Raw genomic sequence first — 19,703 nt, 5'->3', positions numbered from 1 at the left:
AATGTAATATTGCAATGCAAAGTACTGGTGGGCGATATGGACTTAAAGTTTTATCACAATGTTTTGCGGTACTATTGTGATAATGATTAATGTTCTGATAATAAATGTTTTTTTCTGAAGTGGCTGTGACTGAATGGCACAGCTACCATAGCTCCACAAACTCAAATACATCTCCTGAAAAACATATTTATTTGTAATACGCTTCATTAGGGCACCAGTAACATAGAAAGTGTGACTTGTATCACCAGACTTTACACTGTAACCGTATTTAATCGTATTTTGAAATGTATTGATATTTATTTACACTCTCATTGAACAAACAGTGGAGTTAACAGTACAAATAATAATCTTGACAATATGGACAGATTAGTTTTCTTTTTAAACATCATCAATTGGAAATTATTGTGATGATAAGTCAAAATACTTATCATGACAAGAAATGTATCATGATAATTGATAAACTGTATTGTATAGATGGCTTAAAGGCAACATATTGTATGCAGGCTGTACCACTTCAGAGGTCATGTATTCAAACTCTGCTTCCTCATAAACTGACCACATGGATTTACTGTCATTATCTTTAAGACTCACTTCTTGTGTCGATTGTGCTGACTTAGATGCTTAAGTCCAAGAACAGTAGTAGAGACAGTGTGTTGATGTAAAAAGGAAATGTGAGTAACGGTTGGGTTAATCACAATCAGTTCCATCATTGAAATATTCAGACATAATATTGCAGGTTTAGGATTTAGTACTGCAGACAGTCATAATTATCCAAGCCATATTAAAAAAAACAGTAAGTGCCTGCTAAATTTAGAAGTAGTAGTTTTCAAGGTAAAAGTATATTTTGCTAAGTATTCTTTTTTTTGTCAATCTGCTACAGAATAACACAAATCTAATAGCATGATATTAGCTATTAGCTGGTTGATTACCAGCTAATATCATGTTATTGGGATCTTACGAGGCCATCAGTCATGCAACCAGTCAATCTACATAACATGCATGGCTTTCTAGTAGGGATCCATGATATTATTGGCATGGTATTGGTATCGGCCGATATTAGCTATGAAATTTAATTTTGGACATGGGCCATTCTGTCACAGTAACTCATCGATATAAAAGGCGCTGTTTTTATATAGCAAACCAGTGACAGTGATGCTTGCAGCACAGCACAACGTCATGATGTCACGCGAGCCTACCTGCTGTGATCATGGCGGGAGAGCAGGACCAAGAGAAAACGTCAGCGGTGTGGAAGGTTTTTAAAGTGTAGGAAACTGGTAGCAAAACTGCTATTTGTGGTGAATGCTCAGCATCAGTGATGCGAGGAGGAGTGACAGCAAAGTCCTACGACACTTCGAAGTTAACAATCTCAAGAACCACCATTCTGATCATTATGATGAGTTCACAGTGGTCAAAAGGGAAAGCGAAAGAGCGGTTGCTTAACTGCGGAGAAAAAAAAAACTCATTAGCAGTTGATTCTGCAAGCTAATGAAACTCAAATGAGTTTTAGTATATTGGCATCATTTTGTCTTTAATTTCAAAACAAGCGTGCGTCATTTTGACGCATTGGTTGGTGGAGCTGAAGTGGCTATCAGTATCACAGGAACACAGTGGCTGCGAACTGCTTTGAAGCTGCTTTCTGTGTCAAAAGTTTGCAGAACAGAGAACACGGAATATTTCAAGTGTTTCAAACGTTGCACTTAGTTTAAAGTGCATTCTGTGTAACGGGATTTTAGGAGGCCATCAGTAAATTTTATGGTGTTCTAATATAATATTTTGGAAAGCAGCTGGTCTTATTCTGAACACAGACAGATGTGTGCATGCACACATGTGGCTCCCCTCGAGAATGTCCTGGTGGCTGTCTCGGTGCTCCGTACATTCCTCAAAGCTCCATGTCATCTTGAACTCTTCCAGGAAAACAACCGAGTCGGAGTCCTCCGGACATACCATGCACCACGTCACGCCAGCTTACCCAAACATTTCTGTTTGTGCTGTTCTGCATCGGTGTATGTGACATGATGGAGTTGTTTGGGTGAATCTCAACAGTTTTTCAGTTTAGCCTCTTAGTTTTTTTTCTTTTCTTTTTTTTCCTGCCAACATCTCGTTTCCCAATCTTGTCTTCATTACATCATGGCTGAAACGGCTCTTGTTGACTTTGCAGTTTGGATGCGGAGTGGAAACGTCTGCTCTGCTTCAGTCGCTGATCTGCCTGGTGGGTCGGAGCTTCAGACTTTCTCACCCTTGAAACTGCTTTAACTTTTGACCTTTGCCCCCTGCAGCAGTTAACAAAATATTTTATGTATGTATACTATGGTGACAAGTCAGTAAAGAGTCAGCAGTGGAACTGTTTTACAAACGGTGATTAGTAACTGCAAAAAAATACAGAATTAGATACTCTTATTTTTAACCTTGTGCAAGTCAATTTAAATCGTAACAAATGATTCCCTCATCTATTTAAATCAGAGCTCTGTAACATCTGCTTGTGCTTTGATTGGAAAGCTTTATATATTTGGATGTGGTAAGGCCAGAGTTTGGACCATAATGAAACCATTTTATGAGAACCCCAGTATATTTTTATATCCACTGTTATATCGACCGTAACGATCTCGCTGCTTTGTCTTTCCCGGAAAATTAACTGCGACTTGACCTTCGGGAACGAGCCAAAGGGCATCATGCTGTAATCACTTCCCACACAACAATATTTCAAATTGTTGGCTGCATCCAGGTAGTCTGTCTGCAGAAGTTTGTTGTTTCTTTGGTTGTTTTTGAAGCCATACTGACCATCTGGTCTGGTATTGCAAAATATTGCTACTGTGAATGGTGAAACTGTGCAATCTTAAACAATGGGACATTGAAAACTTCTGCCACAATGTTAGTCAATAATTACAAAAAGAAAGTTTAGAAAAATTTTAACTAGATGACAATTTAACCAGATTAGATTGTTAATTTGTATGCATTGTATGGGATTGACTCAAATTAGTGCATAATTTTTAAAAGAAGAAGAAGCAGAGTACATGGGTTTTAAGGATACCTAACATTCTCAAAGGTCTGCTGGTTTAATCTGCTGCCCCTAGATAAATCCAGTATCACTGTCTTCAGAAGTCACATAATTAGGTATAATAGTATACCTGTTTCTAATTTATCATTGGTATAAATTAGGGTGAAAAAAATCTTTTAATTTTTAATATTATTGTTTCAATTCACCAACATTTTCAGTCTTTTCTTTTTGTTTTCCCCAACTATCAAGGTTTTTGCGACTAAGGCAGGTGCATCATGGATACTAGGCCAGCTTCACTTAAGAGATCCAATGTATTGTTGGTGTGCAGTGTTATTGTCTGTTCTTGAAACTTTACAGCCAAGCAGCCGTTGTGTTTACACTCTGATATTGCAGTGAAAGTTTCTTCTCAACATCATCTGCATCTTCAATAATCTCTGAAGCCTTCACGGTTGTTCTGTGTATTGTGCGTGTTTTAATGTGCACCACTGCAAATGTAATCTTGAAATTCCCTTTTGACGCATTAATATTTTTACATCCTGTAGAATTATAGAGTGTTAGCCTTACTTTCTGTTCTTAAGCCATGTCTATAAAAAAGGAAACGTGAGCCTGAAGCTCAGTTCCTCTGCAGAATAAAGCTGCTGTGCATTCTGTGTGCTTACAGCACGGTTCATAAGCGAATCCATTCCAAGTGTAATGCGATGTTTCCACCAGGAGTAATTTCACCCCTTATCCACTTCCTGCGTTTTTATTTTTGTACCTGCTTTGACAATTGATGATTTTAAAGTGATTTTCCCTATGCTGTTCAATTGGAAACCTACAATTGGAAATATAATTTTTTTCTTGTCAAACATAGACTGTCATGGAATGGAAACTAAAGGCACACCACCAGTCACTCATATTTAAGGTTATGCTGTTTTAAAACTAGGTGACTAGTCCCAAGCAGCATGCCCAAACCATTTTTCACTACATGCTACTACAACATGACTCATTCTGACCCTTGTCTAATGGCTAGAATATGCAAAGACTGGCACATAAAAGTACAGAACTAGAGTTGCATAGTGTGAATTCTGGTACATAATAGGGACGTAAGTGAAATACCTCCCAGTAATAGACCCTAATCTACTCTCTTAAACTGTCAGATATTGTGCATGGCTTTCCTGTCTTTGCATGGTTTACATCAGAAAAACAGGGAAATTATTTGCTGCTCCGCAACTACAAGTTTAGCATTTGCATCACTGGCAGCGACTTGGGTTTCCAGGGTTTTAGATCACTAAGTAGAGGGTGAAGTGACAACAAAATCTCTCCCTGAATGGTCTCTGGGTTTACAGTTGTACTCTTGGCACGCTTTATAAGAACTCCCCATTTAATGCCTTGGAGACCTTCATAGAGACACAAAACCTTGAAAGATGCTGCGTGTGTGTGGGTGTGTGTAGGTTTTTTTTTTTACATTCATCCTGAGAAGCTTAAAACATATACACAAAGAAACAGCATTTTTTCTACAAATAATGATAATTAAAAAAAAAAGAAAACAACACATAACTTTTTAATCCTCTCTGTGGATGGGTTTTCTTCATTCAGACGAGTAATGATAGTTCTGCGGTGTTTGTGATTAAGCTCAGACTCCTGGTGGGACAGTGTGTGTACACATCGTAACAACATGTTTTCTGCGAAACAGTGGCAACAACCCACAATTAGCCTAAGTGAATCATTTTCCTCATTTACCTAATTTGCTTTCCCCCTTCTAAACCACCGACTATTATAGGTTAGAGGGACAGCAAGGTTGTTTTATTTTTTTTTATGAGTGCAAAAAATTTTTTGCAATTTCATCAATAGATGTAAATATAATTTATGTAAACTATGTTTGTCATGGCCAAATGGTTGAAGTAACTCTTGTCATTTCAGACTTGTTTAGTTTATGGAGCCATGAGACAGGTGTAATATTAGTAAATTGTTGCAATAGCAATTTATTAGTTCACAAGTGGTTAAACAGTGAGGCTAAGTGATGTCAGACCACTGCAGTAGGGCTGGGCTGTATCTACTTTTTTTGGGGCTGTTGCGTGTTTACCAAAATTACCGGGTACACAATTGTGCCATTTGTCTAGACGGGATTGTGATGTCACACAAACACACTTCAATGTATTCTGTTGAGATATTTTGATAAAGTATTGCACACTAGACAATGGAATGGAAATGTAAAAGGATTATTAAAAAGGCTCCACGCTTTGACTGCGCCATTCCAACATGTGCATTAGGGTTGCACAATAGAAAATCTTACAAGTAATATAGTAATGGTAAATAATGTGATGAGCATGTCAGGTGCCTAGTTGGCCTACTTTCTCTTTCACCTTTGCTTGTATTGGGCAATGACTTTAGTTGACTCTGATAAAACGGCTGAATATTACATTAGCATGTAAATTACAAGTTCATTATACTTGGAATACATCATTGAACACCTGTTGCTCCCCAAAGTCCTTTTCAATATGAACATTGCATACACAATATATTGCAATATATTTTACCACCTTATTGTGAACATCTTATGATCTAAACCACAATATTGTTGCTCTGGCCGCCCATTAGGCTTATGGTCAATGTCCTGCTAAAAAGATAACCTCCTCTTCAGCCTGTATTTAGCCCCAACTTTCCATTAACACGAACCAGTTTCTCCATCCCTGCTAAAGAAATGCATCTCCACAGCATAACACTGAGGGAGACATGCATTGTTAGTTTTCCACAACATATAGTGTTTGACAAAGGGTTTTGTTTCAATGTCATCTGACCAGAGCACGTTCTTGCCACATATGTGGGTTCCCCTACATGGCTTGATTTGCTTTCTTCTTACTACTCCTCCATAAAGGTCAAACATTGTAGTGGGCATGACTAATATTTGTCCTGTCAAAGATTGATTCACCTGTGCCATGATTACCACAGATGCAATGGTCTACTTGGCTGTTTCTGTAGTTAATGCTCCCTGTGGTAGACGTGTCAGCTTGGTAGGACAGTTCATAAGCTGATGGCTTTGTGAAATGTTCAAAGCTTGACAAATTGTTTTATGGTAAATGTGCTGTGCTTGTGTAGTGATTAATCTAGTCCAAAGGACTCCAAACTGCTTCACACTGCTTTCATCCATTCATGCACACATTCACACAATGATGGTGGCACGCTGAGCTGTCACCGTTGCTGCCCCAGGGTCGACTACCGGGAGTGAATTCTAACCCTTGAACTTTATCATTGACTTGTCTGCTGTGTTTCTTGTTTCTCATTTTGCTGTTCATTCATGTTTTATGACAAACGTCTCTGGCCTTCACAGAACAGCTGGATTTATATTGAGATTAAACAACACAGGTCACACAGTGTTGGCCCATCGGCTTCTAGGTGTCATGGGGCAATACTTCAGTAAGACAACACTTCTGTTAGTTAGTTCTGTAGTTAGTGCTTGGAGCACGGAAAGAAGGCAGCGGACCTCAATATTTTCCCCCCAGATTATCTATTTCACACTATACGGTCACAACATAGTGATAGTTTTAATAAATACGTAAAAATCTCCCAGATACACACCCCCTATATGTAATGCTGTACTATCACCCAACCCTAATAGTCAGCATTCCTCTTTTAGTCCAAATGTTTTTATTGCTGTAATGTTGCTTATATTTAGCAACAGTTCTATTAGTTAGATTTTCGAAAGCTGCTATAATTTTAAAACTGTAAGCTTTTAGCCAGTATAAAAAAACAAAATATGAAAAAAAGGAAAACGAGTAGTTGACCTAGACCTTGGAAGAAAATTGAGCTATTGTCCTTTTCCTATAACTCAAAGAATGACTTCATTAGGTTTTCCACCAATTTATAATGAGAGTACTAAGTGAAATAGGCCTCAGCCTCCTCTTTCCCCTGGCTGCTGAGTAAGACTTGTAGACAGGAAGTGAGTGTCTTTTGGGGAATGTTCTGCTGGCTTTTCATTTTTTCCTTCATTCTCCCCATTATTTCTCAACACTGACGGTTCTACTCTGCTATGTTGTTCCATCAAACCCATGGTACAGTCACTGAAGTTTCCAAGTTTTGCCGGTCTTTTCCTGAGCCCAAAGCTCAATGCTCATTTAACCTTCTCACACAAAAGTGGAGAAGTTCAGGCATCAGCTACTTCTAAAACAGCTGCATGTTGCTACACATGTTTTCTATTATGTGCATCATAATGTATTCAAGTGAATGGACTTTAGAAGTATTTGGGTTTTTGGGACATAGTAGATGTGGTGCTTTTGTCTTTTGCGATGAGCCTAAAGTGAAAGTAAAGATGGAAAGGCTGGGAACTTGGAGAGAATCCTCTAACAGATTATTGGTGGATTGAAACATTGCAAAGAATGGAAAACAAGAGAGCGGGCCAGCAACAGAAAGGAAAATCCCTGTCTCGTGTCTAGATTTGGAAATCATCTGTCGTTCAGAAAGATTTGTATACCAGACTCTGACTGGATTTCATGCTGAATAAGTGTTGTAGATGGCTGTGTCTTAACTCTTGGTTTATGTATAGTTTTAGATTCCAATAAGAATAGTTTACCTACTAACTGAATAACGTTTTCCCTATCATTTGTCAAAAATAAGATGGATTAACTCCTGTATGGACATTACTCCACTTTATTATACAATGACAAATCATGGTTTGGGGAAATGCCTGGATTGAAGGCATGTTCATTTATCATCAGTAAACTAAGTCAAGTTAAAGAGCTTCTTAGATAATTATTGACTCCATAGCAAACAATACAAGGAAAAAGCAAAAATATAGAAAATATTCAGAATATTTTTTACTTTTGTGCAATGGTTGCATTAACTTTGGATATTTATCAGAATAGCTGTGTGATGCCAGAAAACGGCTTATCTCTCAATTTGTGCGTTTTCTGAAAACAATCGTCATTTCTGTTTTTCTTCTTCTACAGGTAGAACAGTAGGCGTATCTGATGACTTTGAATAGGAGTTTTATAGTTGCTGTGCAGGGCAGGCATTGCTGTGCTAATGTGACTCCGGCGGTTATGAACATTGTGGAAAGGACCAGTAATCCGGTGTTTTCCATTTACAATAAATGCCATGTACTTTGACAGAATATATATTTTTCTGTCTCCAAATTGACGTCGGTTTATTACTCTCAGTAGTCACTGAAATCATAAAAAGTTAACAACATTAAGCATGTCCCTTAATGATAAACTTCAATACTGGTTTAATTTTTTTTCTTTTTTTTTTTAGTTGGCATTGCCTTTCTCACTCGTTCTCTCTTTCTAAAACATGCTGATGCAATTAAACAATTTTATTTAGCTTTGCTTACATGTCAAATTCCTTCATGCTGGGCATGAGGAGGCTTTCAGAAGCTGTAATATAATTGAGCTTCACTCTACAGAAAAACCTGCATTTCATTACTCAAGAAAATAAAACCAGGAGTGCTATTTCAACATTCTGAGTCAAGCTGGAGTGCCGTGACCCATTTCTTCTGCTGCTGGAGCTGTAAATGGGCTGAAATGAATACCTGTTTTTGTGGCCCACAAACTTATTTTTCATCAGTCCTTTTCAAAGCACAGATTTACATTCTGTCTGGTTTGCGGTTGCTATTTTAGAAAATCTTTCACTGGGGGTGCGCACGAGTACGTAAACGCAAAGACCAGCCACGCCAACGCATGCAAACCAGCCAGCCTTTAACTCCTCCCTCAGAATCACATTTTTTTAATGTTTATATGTGGATAACCTTGGGTTTTGGTTTGTTGTTCTCTCTCCTCATTCAACAAGCAGAACAATCTGCCTTTCTCCACTTGCCTTGATTGGAGAAAAGCCATTTTATGTGTGCACCTTTAAAGACTAGTCCCAGCCATTACTGGAACATTTTCCACTCAAATTATACATATTAAAAAAAAGAGTGGGTGGAGAACAAAAAGGAAATCTAATTATTAAGAGACAAACTTTCCGAAACCTTAAATGAGTCAGGAAACTTGTATCATTACACTCTAGCAATCCCCAATAAATTAATCACTTCAGATAACTCAGAGGTTGAGTAATGAAGTTCAGGAATAGAACAAAAGAAAAAAGAAACACCTTCAAAAATAATCTTCTATACGGATCTGTCTCATCTTTAAAAGGCAGGTCTTAAACACTGTAATTAAAGAGACATGAACATCAAATGTCAGTGATTTCCTAATAGTGCAGTGAAATGTTTATGGAGGTCGACTCCCTATGCTCAGTGGGAGATCTATTAGATACCAGGCACCAGCAATCTACATCGTTATGTAACCCTTTGGCAGCGTTTACACAAGGAAGATAAAGAGGAAGATGACCCACACATTTCACCACAAACATCTTATATTGTGGTTTTCTTCAACATGCTGCAGAAATTTTTTTTTTAATAAAACTGTTGTCATAGGATCAGGTCACGTTTTTGGTTTTTTTTCAATCTTTAGACTCTCTTTTGTTGTGACCTTACGGTCAGTGAATCTAGTTTTCCCGGTAGGCTTTTGTCTTTGTCAGGCAGGAACATCTGGCACTTAGTAAATGTGTTTTATAGCGTAAGTTGCTTGGCAACTGAGCAGGAAGTTGGAGAAGACAGGACCTGCTTGGGAACAGGCAGTGACTTCAGCACGACGCAAAAATATGTCGTCAGCTGTCCGAAAAAAAGTTTTAAGTGTTTGCAATGTCAAAGTAAAAAAAAACAAAAAAACAAAAAAAACATATATTTTTTGAAAATTTCAACTGGTCATTTTTTAATATTGAGAAACAGCATAACGTACTTGAAATCCTTGAAATGATGTTTAATACTAACGTAATGGAGTATTTACATAACTGGCCAGTATATGTCAATAAAAAGTGTTTGACTGTTATCAGTAGATCTTTGGAAGTAGCTTATTATTAGTAGGCATATTGACTCATTGTAGTAGATGCTGGATTTAGGTCTTGCGTAAAAGAGCCTAGATATTTTAAGCTCTGTTGTAGAAAAAAGTGTCTCCATTGTATCTGAAATTCCTACAAAAACTTTGTAATATCAATGCTAATAGTTGGCAATAATGTTAACATTTATTGCAAAAACATTCATAAGAAGTTGATCCAGAGCATACCAAAGAGGCTGAAAATTATATAAAAAAACAATTATAACTCGTGTATTATTCCTGATTTTATTCAATTTTTAGTTTTTATGGAAACACAATGAAAGTTAGAAAAAGTGTGGACAGAAAAATAAAAATGGCTTCATCTTTGTGGTTATTAGGACAAAACTCCAGAATAGGCAAGTGTAAAATGAACCTTTGTGTTTAGTTATTACCCTGTATCTGGTTCACATGGGTTAATGTTTTCATGTTAATTTCACATAAACATAACTGGAACTCATAAGAGACCTAAAAACTATAATATAACAAGGCAAATTCTGCGGAACCATTTCACCTTCATCTGTGTGAAATAGGGATCCAATGCAGAACGGATTTGTGGTTTTATGTTGTGTCAAATGCTGACCTTAAAATCTTGCTGCAGAAATCAAAATAAGTCAGAACAGGGGGATATATTTGCCATCTTTTATTGCCCAACTTTGGTGAGGCTGTATTTGAGCCTTAGTTTGCTGTTTGCAGTCAACAGGAGTGGCAGCTGGTATTGTTTTTTGTTGTTGTTTTTTTTTTCTTTTTTTCTGTAACCCATGTTTCACTGTTGGTTATTTGAGCAAATTTGGGGCTTCTGTCTTCTCAAGCCACTTTGCTCATTTTCCTCTGACCTCTGATACAAACACTTTTATCCACACTACTCCCGCTCTCTGATTGCTTTATCTTTTTCGGATTAAACCCAAGATGCGGTTGCGTGTGAAAATGCTATCAGATCAGCAGTTTTTGAAATGCCTGTTTGGCACCAACAATTAGGCTATGTTCAAAGTCACTGAAACCCCTTTACGTCTCCCACTTTCAAAGTATGTGCTATGTATTTCGTATACTTGGCATTGGATTTTATTATTTTGATTCATTAGTAGGTTAAAATGGGTGAAGACGAACCTATGTTTTCACTGTAATCAAATGTCTAGCAGTCAAAGGGAAAGAAGCAGGAAACACAGAAACAGACAGTAAATTACTACGTGTTAGGAATGTGATTTGTTGCTCTAACCAAAAACAAAAAAACCCAAACTATTTTTAGACTAACAGTGAAAGCAAGGAATGTGGATTAAATGATAAAAAGCAGCCAGGATTTAACAACTGATAGACATCAACAATCAAGATTAATTGGTAAAATATTAATGTTTTTTTTGGCCTAAAAAATGGGTTTAATAACCCTCCAGTTTTCTTTGAAAAATAATGTCTATGTTGAAAACTTAGAAAGCTTCTCTGGCAGCACTGATACGGCAGATCATAAAAAGCAGACAGCTGTTTCTCCTTCAGCTGCATCAGTCATGAATGAGCGAACAGATAGCCCCATTGCCATGTAGAAACAGCTGAAAAGTGTCTGAGGTGCTGGAATCTGATGCTAAGATGCCAACATAAATGAAAGTATCCCAGGTCGTCCCAGGGGGAAACAGTTATCTGTTTTCATTTAGCTTTCAATCCCACCACTGCCAACTACCTGTCAGCTACGAGGTTGTACTCTTGTAGAAACATTCTGTCAGCGGAGGAAGACGTGTAGTCTGGATGAATGAGAGCAAAGCAGCCAGGTCAAATGCTATCAGTTGTATTGTCTGTTTTCTTTTTCTTCCATGAACATTGAGAGAATTCATGAGAACATGCAGCCGATTGGGCTCTGATGTTTTTCACACATATAATTCGTGGTGAATGTTTTCCTTTTCATTCTTTTGGAGATGGACCATCTTACCACCAACATAGTTTTGCGGGAACTGGTCATTTGGTAGCAGAAAAAGGCTAAATATAACGCATGAAGTAGGTTGTGGAATTCACAGATTGACTGTAAAACTCTCAGAAAAGCACCTGACGCTACATGCTGTGTTTTAGGAATACCACATCTATCGAGCAAATCTTCGATGTCAAGAAGAATGCGACATACAACTCACGCCGAGCACGTTCACTCGCTCGTAGCAGATCCTCTGGTTTCATGTAATATTTGCACATTTTCTCTCACCTGCTGATTTTATAGACATTTTATCACTGAGCTGTGTGGAAAACGCTCCAAAGAAGTTCAAGAATGCATTTGAATTCCCCCGCACCTCTAGCGTCCCCGAACATCTTTTAAACATTTCAGGAACGCAGTCCATATGTGAAGAAGATGCCGCCATGCTGAAATTTTGCAGAGGAGCAAAGCTTTTTACCAGAGATGCACAATATGTCAGCTTTGACATTGGTGTTGGAGAGTTTTGAACATACAGGAACATAAGTGAAACTGGAGCCATACCAAAACCAACATTTATTTCCATTTTGTCGCCGTTTGTGTTTTAGGACGGGGAGAGTGTTGACCATGTGGTATGTAGAAGTGATAGGAATGCAGCACGAATTATGGGTGTTCAACTGAAGCAGAGGAGAAATTATAGTGGTGCATTATTTATTTTACAATGTTGAAAGAGTATGGAAACATGTACTGTTTTTGTATTGTCATAACATCAGTATTTATATTAGATATCACTTGCGACCCAAATTTGCATCGTAATGTAATTGCAATTCAGCCGAGCTGCTTTCCATAAGCTTCAATTTCTAATCAAACAGATTGCATTGGATTTAGATAGTGTTCCTCTATCTAAGGAACACCAAATGGATACCAAATAGATAAACCATATCAATATTCTGATATGGTTTATTTTCTAGTACATTTTATCAGGGAAGATCAGGCAAAAAGACGTAGAAATATTGCAGTAGGATATCACAATACCCTATTTCTCATTGTTCCTTGATGTGGGTCATTGATGCCATGATGAAAATAGAAAAGTAATATTATATCATATTTTAGTTTTTAATTCCACAAGCTTCGACAAATAGACTGAATTTTGTTTGTGCTCTAAGGCAAAATAAAAATATTGAGATAGTTGCCAGAACTCATGCTACCTAAACATCGAAGGTAGTGATCTCACACCTGTAAAATTACCCATTTCCAATTTAAAGATCCATATCAGTAAGATATTAATATAGTTTAATATTATCTTATTAACCAATTAGTCATTTGTTATTCAGTCTAAACAATGGATACTTGCCATTGGTTAAACTCACCTTGATGAAGATTAATTGTATCTTGGGCCTAAAAGGGGATTAGTAGAGATGAGGAGCCAAACTTTGTCATCTCAGACAAATCAAAAGCAGCTGTTTTAAAAAATTATACATTGTAGCAAATCTGCTAACAAATCAGAAAACAAGAAGTCATATGAAGGGAAGCCGAGTGGATTGTCATCAGACTCATTACAAATGGATTATTGCTGATTGATAGTCACAGAGCTAAAACAAATGGTTAGTTATGATATTTCTCCATTATATTCATGTGTTTTTGCCAAACACTAATCCTTGTTTTTAAAGAAATTGTTTGGCATACGTCTTGTAAAAAAGGCTTTATTGCAAACTGGGATTTGAATTAGTGGTTCACATTTGAAATGGATATTTTCAAGATGTTGAGTTGAGCACTCCCATAGATATTGAATCATGTCTTAATGTTTATGTTTTTGGAAAAAAGGAAGCTTAGGGCTCATGAAAATATTTCTCAGAAGCAGATTATATAAAATTAATCATCTTCAGTACATTATATAAAATGTACTGAAGATGATACGTTATAAAACATGCTTGGTGTGTTCAATTAGCAGTAAGTCCTCTTCTTTATGTGATCTGTCCATTGAAACAGGGTTAAGAAGCTCTTGTATAATCTATTTGCAAGTCTGTTTGGTGGGAAATTACTTGTATCTTGTATTTTGAAGCTATGTTTTTATCAGTTATGTATCAAACTTTCTCTCTGCTTTCCATTTTCGATTCAGAGGTTAAAGGTTTAGAGAAGATAGATGTGTGTTTGCTGTGCCTTATTAAACATGTTTATGAGCTATGATGCTCACAGGAGGAGCTGGTATTGATAGCTGTTGTGGAAATATGACAATCACCAAATGAACTTGTTTATGTTTAGTCAGGTGTGTTCTTGAGTCTTGTTTTTGTATCTGTCTGTTTCACTTTTGGTAATTGTGCTGTGGATTTTCAAAGTTGTCATTTGTTGTGAAATGTTAGCCGATGGACTATTAGCCGGTTGCTGGCGTTACCCTTTTCATCGGCTAAAGATTGCTAAAGCAGTTTTGTGATATTTTGCTGGTGCGCTTCACATTTCTGTTTGCTTTTTAAATTCAAAGATAAATTTTGACAGCTTTATTTCTTTCTTGTAGAATAACTCAAAGGATGCACTCATCTGCTTATCAACCTTCTTTTACCAAAATGTAAAAAAAAAAAAATATATATATATATATATATATATATATATATATATATATATATATATATATATATATATATATATATATATATATACCTACACTGTAAAAAACATATATATATATATATATATATATATATATATATATATATATATATATATATATATATATATATATCTGTTTGGTAATAAACTGATACATTTGTTTTGATCAATAGGTTTAAAATCTCCCTACCATTACTTCCCTGCTGCTCTTTTTTGTGTAAAAGACATTTTACAGTGTAGGTTTTTACTTGTGGGGAAGAAGTGGTGTCAAAGGAAAGCAATTTTAGGAATGTGAAGTTTAAGCAGCTTTTTAAGAACTAGAGGGAAATGTTGTGGTCTCATTTCTTAATTCAAAATTGGAAGATAATCATAGACTTGAGAAAATTGGATCACTTAGAGGAGAAAGTCAAAAGGTGATTGTGAAAACAGCAATCATTACCATGTTCTGCCAGAAAAAACATGCTGTTAGTTTTTTGGGAAAAAGAGATTCCTTTAGTTATGTGCAGGAACACAATGAAAAAGAAGAAAATCTAATTTCTTATGAAATAAAATGTTTTTGTATTTTTTTTTCATCTTTTTGTCGCTGCAGGTTTGACTTGTCCTTCCTGAAATCATAAGGAGTTCCCTTTACATTGAATCTGTCATTTTTCAACATTTATTTATTAGTTATTTTAAAAAAATAAGTCCAACTTAGTATGTGAAAGTGAAAAGTTCAGCTTTGCTCTTATTTGTTAGATTGAGTTATTCATTCATTTATTTGAAGAAACATGGAGCTTTAAAAGAGAATTTCAGAGATCAGGAATGAATTGTAAAATAACCAGAGAGCATGCCACTCAGCTCTGCAGATAAATAGGACTTTATTAGTACTTCAAGACAAAACAGCTAGATCTCACATTTCAAAATGTCACCAGTATCAGTTATTAGCATGATTTGCACAGTTCATATACTAACCGCAGACTGTGTTTACATTACAGGCCATTAGCTTAACTCTGGTGCCTCTGTCTTGTCCAGCAGGTTTCTCTGTAGCCTCTTACTTTCTGCTTCCTCAGGCTTCATTTTAAAACATTTCACTCATACTGAAAACATCAAACTGGGTCTAATTTACAGAGTTCCATGCATAGTGTTATCAGTCTGACTCATAGGGGCTGGTACATTTAATTGTGGAAACCAAAATTATCTTTTGAAAAAAATAAAAGTTTCTACAATAGCATTCATTTTAGAATACAAACTAAAAGAAGAAATCAAACTACATATATAATAATGGCATTTATTTATCTAGTTTATCTAGAAATTATGGGACATTAGGGGATACAAGTAAACTAATAAAATATTGCACTTTCTCAACTGCTAATATTTTGATGTGCAAAACTCTTTTTAGTGCTTTAAAGTGTTTTAAAAACAGCACATATAATGTTTGCCTCTGTATCTCCTCTGTATCTTGACAGTCCTCTATCCTAAAGGTAATCTCTATTACTTTCACCACTTGAGTTAAAGTAAGCTGATTTTAAAATTCCAAATGAAAGAGTTCAGTTTTTGTTGTTGTTGTTTTTTATGTTATTAAAAAAAGATAAATAATGTTATTATCTAGAGAAGCATGATTATTGAAATGCTACAATTTTATGATTTTATTCATTTTTGGCCAGCTTGGTCACCCTGGGCAAAAGCAGAGAAACAAATTGTTTCTTTAAAGTTAGGGTGCTAATTAATTCAAACAATCGGAATCGCAATATTGAGTTTGGAATAAAGAGGATGTATACAAAAATTTCTGATTGGTGAATTGTGTGCTAAGACAAAACTGCATCCCTTAACGTAGGACCAATTTGAAAACCCTAAAGTTGCTGGTGGTTTGCCACAGGTGAACACACACTGGTCATGCCTCTGGCTCCAGAGGGCTTTTTATTATGTCAGAATAAATTTTACTATTTAGCATGTCAAAACTAAATACGATGGCTTACATGTGTGCCATTTGGAATTGTTATAACTTCTTGAACTTGTGCTCCCTCTCGACCGTTCGCTAACCCTCGGTAGTGTCCAACTCAAACTATGCAGCAGGGAAATTGTTGACATCAAAATTGCCTTGTGATTTGGGTTTCTGTCTGTATTGTTTTGCGGACTGTTGTGTGTGGATTGAAGTCATAACCGTATAAATAAGCGCTGTTTACATTCCTTTACCGTCAAAACAGCGGAATCTCCCAGAACCTTCGTCTTTCCGCAGAGTAATGAATCCCAGACGCTGCCGCTTCATCTGGCAGCAACGAGCCCCGGGTGCTTTCCCTTCTAATGTCCGTCGCTCTTTTCATCCCGTTACAGTGATGAGATTCATTTAAGAACTCACATAGGGGAAATTGCAAGGGTGTGTGTCTGATTACCTTCAAATGTCATAACTGTTTTCTCAAATCGCCATCGAATGAAAATAGCTGTTGATATTAAGCACATATTTTTCAAAGTGGGTCCGATGACAGAACTGATTGCAACATGCAAATCTGGGCCGAATAGTTGGATGCTTTTGCTGGAATGGAGGAGAGCGCGCTGTACTGAGGTAACCTTTGAAAAGAAACAGAAGCAGATTGTTTTTTATGTAAAGCACAGCTGAAGAATAGATATATGCGCTTTAGCTGTGGGCCAAACAAAATGAAAAAAAAAAAAGTTCACGGTTCTCTAAGCAGAAAGGCATGAGCTGTGTATTTTTATGGAACATTTTCTCTTTTTTTCCCACAGTGAAGGAAAAGACATTTATAAAAAAAAATGAGTTTTTTTTTATCAACTTTTTTTTACTGCTTTTCAATCACCTCAATAACACTAAAGCCTTGTTTTGTTTGGATAAAAATGTGCTGCAGAGAACAATTTTCATCCATCAACATATATTTAATAAATATTTTATTGATTTATATTTTTTGTTTTTGGTGTTATTGTTAAACAGAGACAAATGTATCTTTTCTATATGCATAAATTTAGTTGACTGGGAACTTCAGCTGAAGGTTGAGGATTTTAGAGGCAGTTTTGTATTCCTCTTATTTCCATTAAGAGGAGAAAAAGCTTCATGGTGAATGCAATCAGATTTTTTCCATCCAATCTGTTATGCTATACAGTATCTCCCTCTACAAACTTGCACCTAATGTACAAACTTAAGTAATGTTCCTTATACTTATTGCTGATCACTTTTATTTGGAAAGGCCAATATGTGGTCAGGTGTGTCTGAGCAAACAGACACACCTGACCATAGAGGCACATTTTAATTTTTCTCATGTATTGAGTGCAGACCCTCACCAAGATGATTATTCTGCTAGCTTGTTGCATCATGCAGGAGCATGTCCACTCCAGAGGACATATTAACGTTAGTCTTTTTCATTGTTGCATAGCTCAGGGACCCGTGCTGCGTCCCTCCCAAGTCTTCTTCCATGTGCGCTCAACAGGATGTTTTTCTCTGAACACATCGCTCATGTTCTCGCTCACAAGCAAGAACATCCAGATTCTTTTCAGTTTCCTGTGAGTCTTATTCCAAAAATGCTGTTGAGCTATTTGCCTTACTTATTACTAGTATTTGTCTTACTTATTAACAGCTTGACAACAAAACACAATGTACTTTCTTTCATCATTCTGTTTATCTCCAGCTTTTATTCTCATGTTAGTCTTGTTTTATTGTTTACTTTGCTATTTAAAGTTGTAATTATTTTTCTTTAGACTTAATCATTTCATTATTGGGGATAAAGTCCTGCCTCTTTTTATGTATCAGAAACGTTAAGAAAAACATATTTTGTCATAAAACTGAGAAATATAGTGTTGAAGTCTTAAGTTTAGCTTATAACACTATGAAGCACCAGCGTACACCTGCAAAATTACTTACTTGCACAATGGCAGCTCTTATATGAACGCTGCATTTGTCAAGTATACCCTGCAGAGTTCCATACAGCCCATTCTGGCACGAAATACTCCTGTTCTCATTCTATGTAGTCAAAGCATCTCCATCCTCGTCATGCTGGCTGCACAACCTCCTTTCATGGAAAATGAATAGCATGGCGTACTGAGTACTTTAAAGTTTTACATTAAGAGCTATATAAAAATAATCATGATCACTTCCCTTTGCTCTGCCTGCAAAACCGCTGTAAAAACCTTTGGTCTCTTTCACATAGAGCTGAAACAAGAGCATACCTCAGTTCACTGAGGTATGCAGTGCAAATGCAGTTAAATTTACCGGTGGCCATTTTGTTGCATTTTCTTGAAAATTTAAAACTGGGAATTAAGAAATTTAAGCACACAACCCTTGAAAAAGTGCCTACTTACAGATTTTTTTTTCTCTTTCAACTTCTTTGTTGCACTTAAATGTCTATTGAAACTGTGTGAAAAAGAATTCACAGTGATCCACCAATTGCTCAGCTAACTTTTCCTGCTGCCGTCGTCCTTGTTTTAAAGTAGCAACTCAGCAAAAGACCATCACCGGCGACCACCATGTTTGACTCTGTGTGATGTTCTACTTTTGAAATGAAGTGTTGGCCTTACATCAGTAGCATATCTTATTAAAAGTGTTACTTTTTTCCTCATCAGTCTGCTGAATATTATTGTTAAAAGAAGAAAGCAAAAGCAGAAGGCAAATATATATATTTTACAGTACTGCATGTATAATCTTTGGGATTTTTACTAAACTCAGAACAAAGTGGATACTGAAAATATTTTACTTTTTCAAATTTGTAGTAAAAAATAAGCACAAAAATATCTATGGTTATATATTTGTCATTCATTTGTGCAAAAACAGTTTGGCTGTAAGGGCTAGCATTAGCATCCTCAAATCCCACCCTGAATCATTTCTTTTCTGTTCACCTCCAGTAATAGAGGCATTAAGTATGACAGTAGCATTTGGGGGGTTTTTTTCTGAAGAATTGAATGCAGAATAAAATCTGTTCTGTTGGGCTAGACTGTTTATCTTTTGTCAACCCGGGAATAAAACATGTTTATTTGCTGCTCTCTAAGCAGCAACGAAACATGTAAGTCTCAGGTTTAGCAGGGCTATTGCACAAGAACACGGTTTTCATCATTTGGGATCATTTAAAGCTGCCAAAGAACAGAGCAATTATCCTCATATCTACCATCAAACCAGTCATTGTAATTGATGTGTATCTAAACTAAAATATCATTGAGACGTTTTTGTATCGCCAGTCTTAATTATAGACTTTTTCCAGTTCGATTATTGCAGTTGAATTTTTCCAAGGAAACTGTGGACTTATCTCATATCAGATTGAACACATATTTAGTTGTGTTCCAAGTGCGTCACTGTGAGCATAAGTCACTCTTTGAAGCAACTCTAACTTAAAAAAATAAATAAAATAAAAAAATCTGA

General features: G+C 36.3%; 1 protein-coding gene across 1 annotated transcript in view; it reads left to right on the top strand.

The window, feature by feature from the left end:
• Positions 1 to 19,703, top strand: part of LOC129360183 (protein bicaudal C homolog 1-like) — a 58,011-nt gene that overhangs the window by 1,287 nt on the left and 37,021 nt on the right.

This window comes from Poeciliopsis prolifica, unplaced genomic scaffold, assembly GCF_027474105.1.
Source record: "Poeciliopsis prolifica strain line A6 unplaced genomic scaffold, Auburn_PproV2 SCAFFOLD005, whole genome shotgun sequence".
Classification (NCBI taxonomy): domain Eukaryota; kingdom Metazoa; phylum Chordata; class Actinopteri; order Cyprinodontiformes; family Poeciliidae; genus Poeciliopsis; species Poeciliopsis prolifica.
This window is presented reverse-complemented; position numbering and strand designations above follow the sequence as displayed.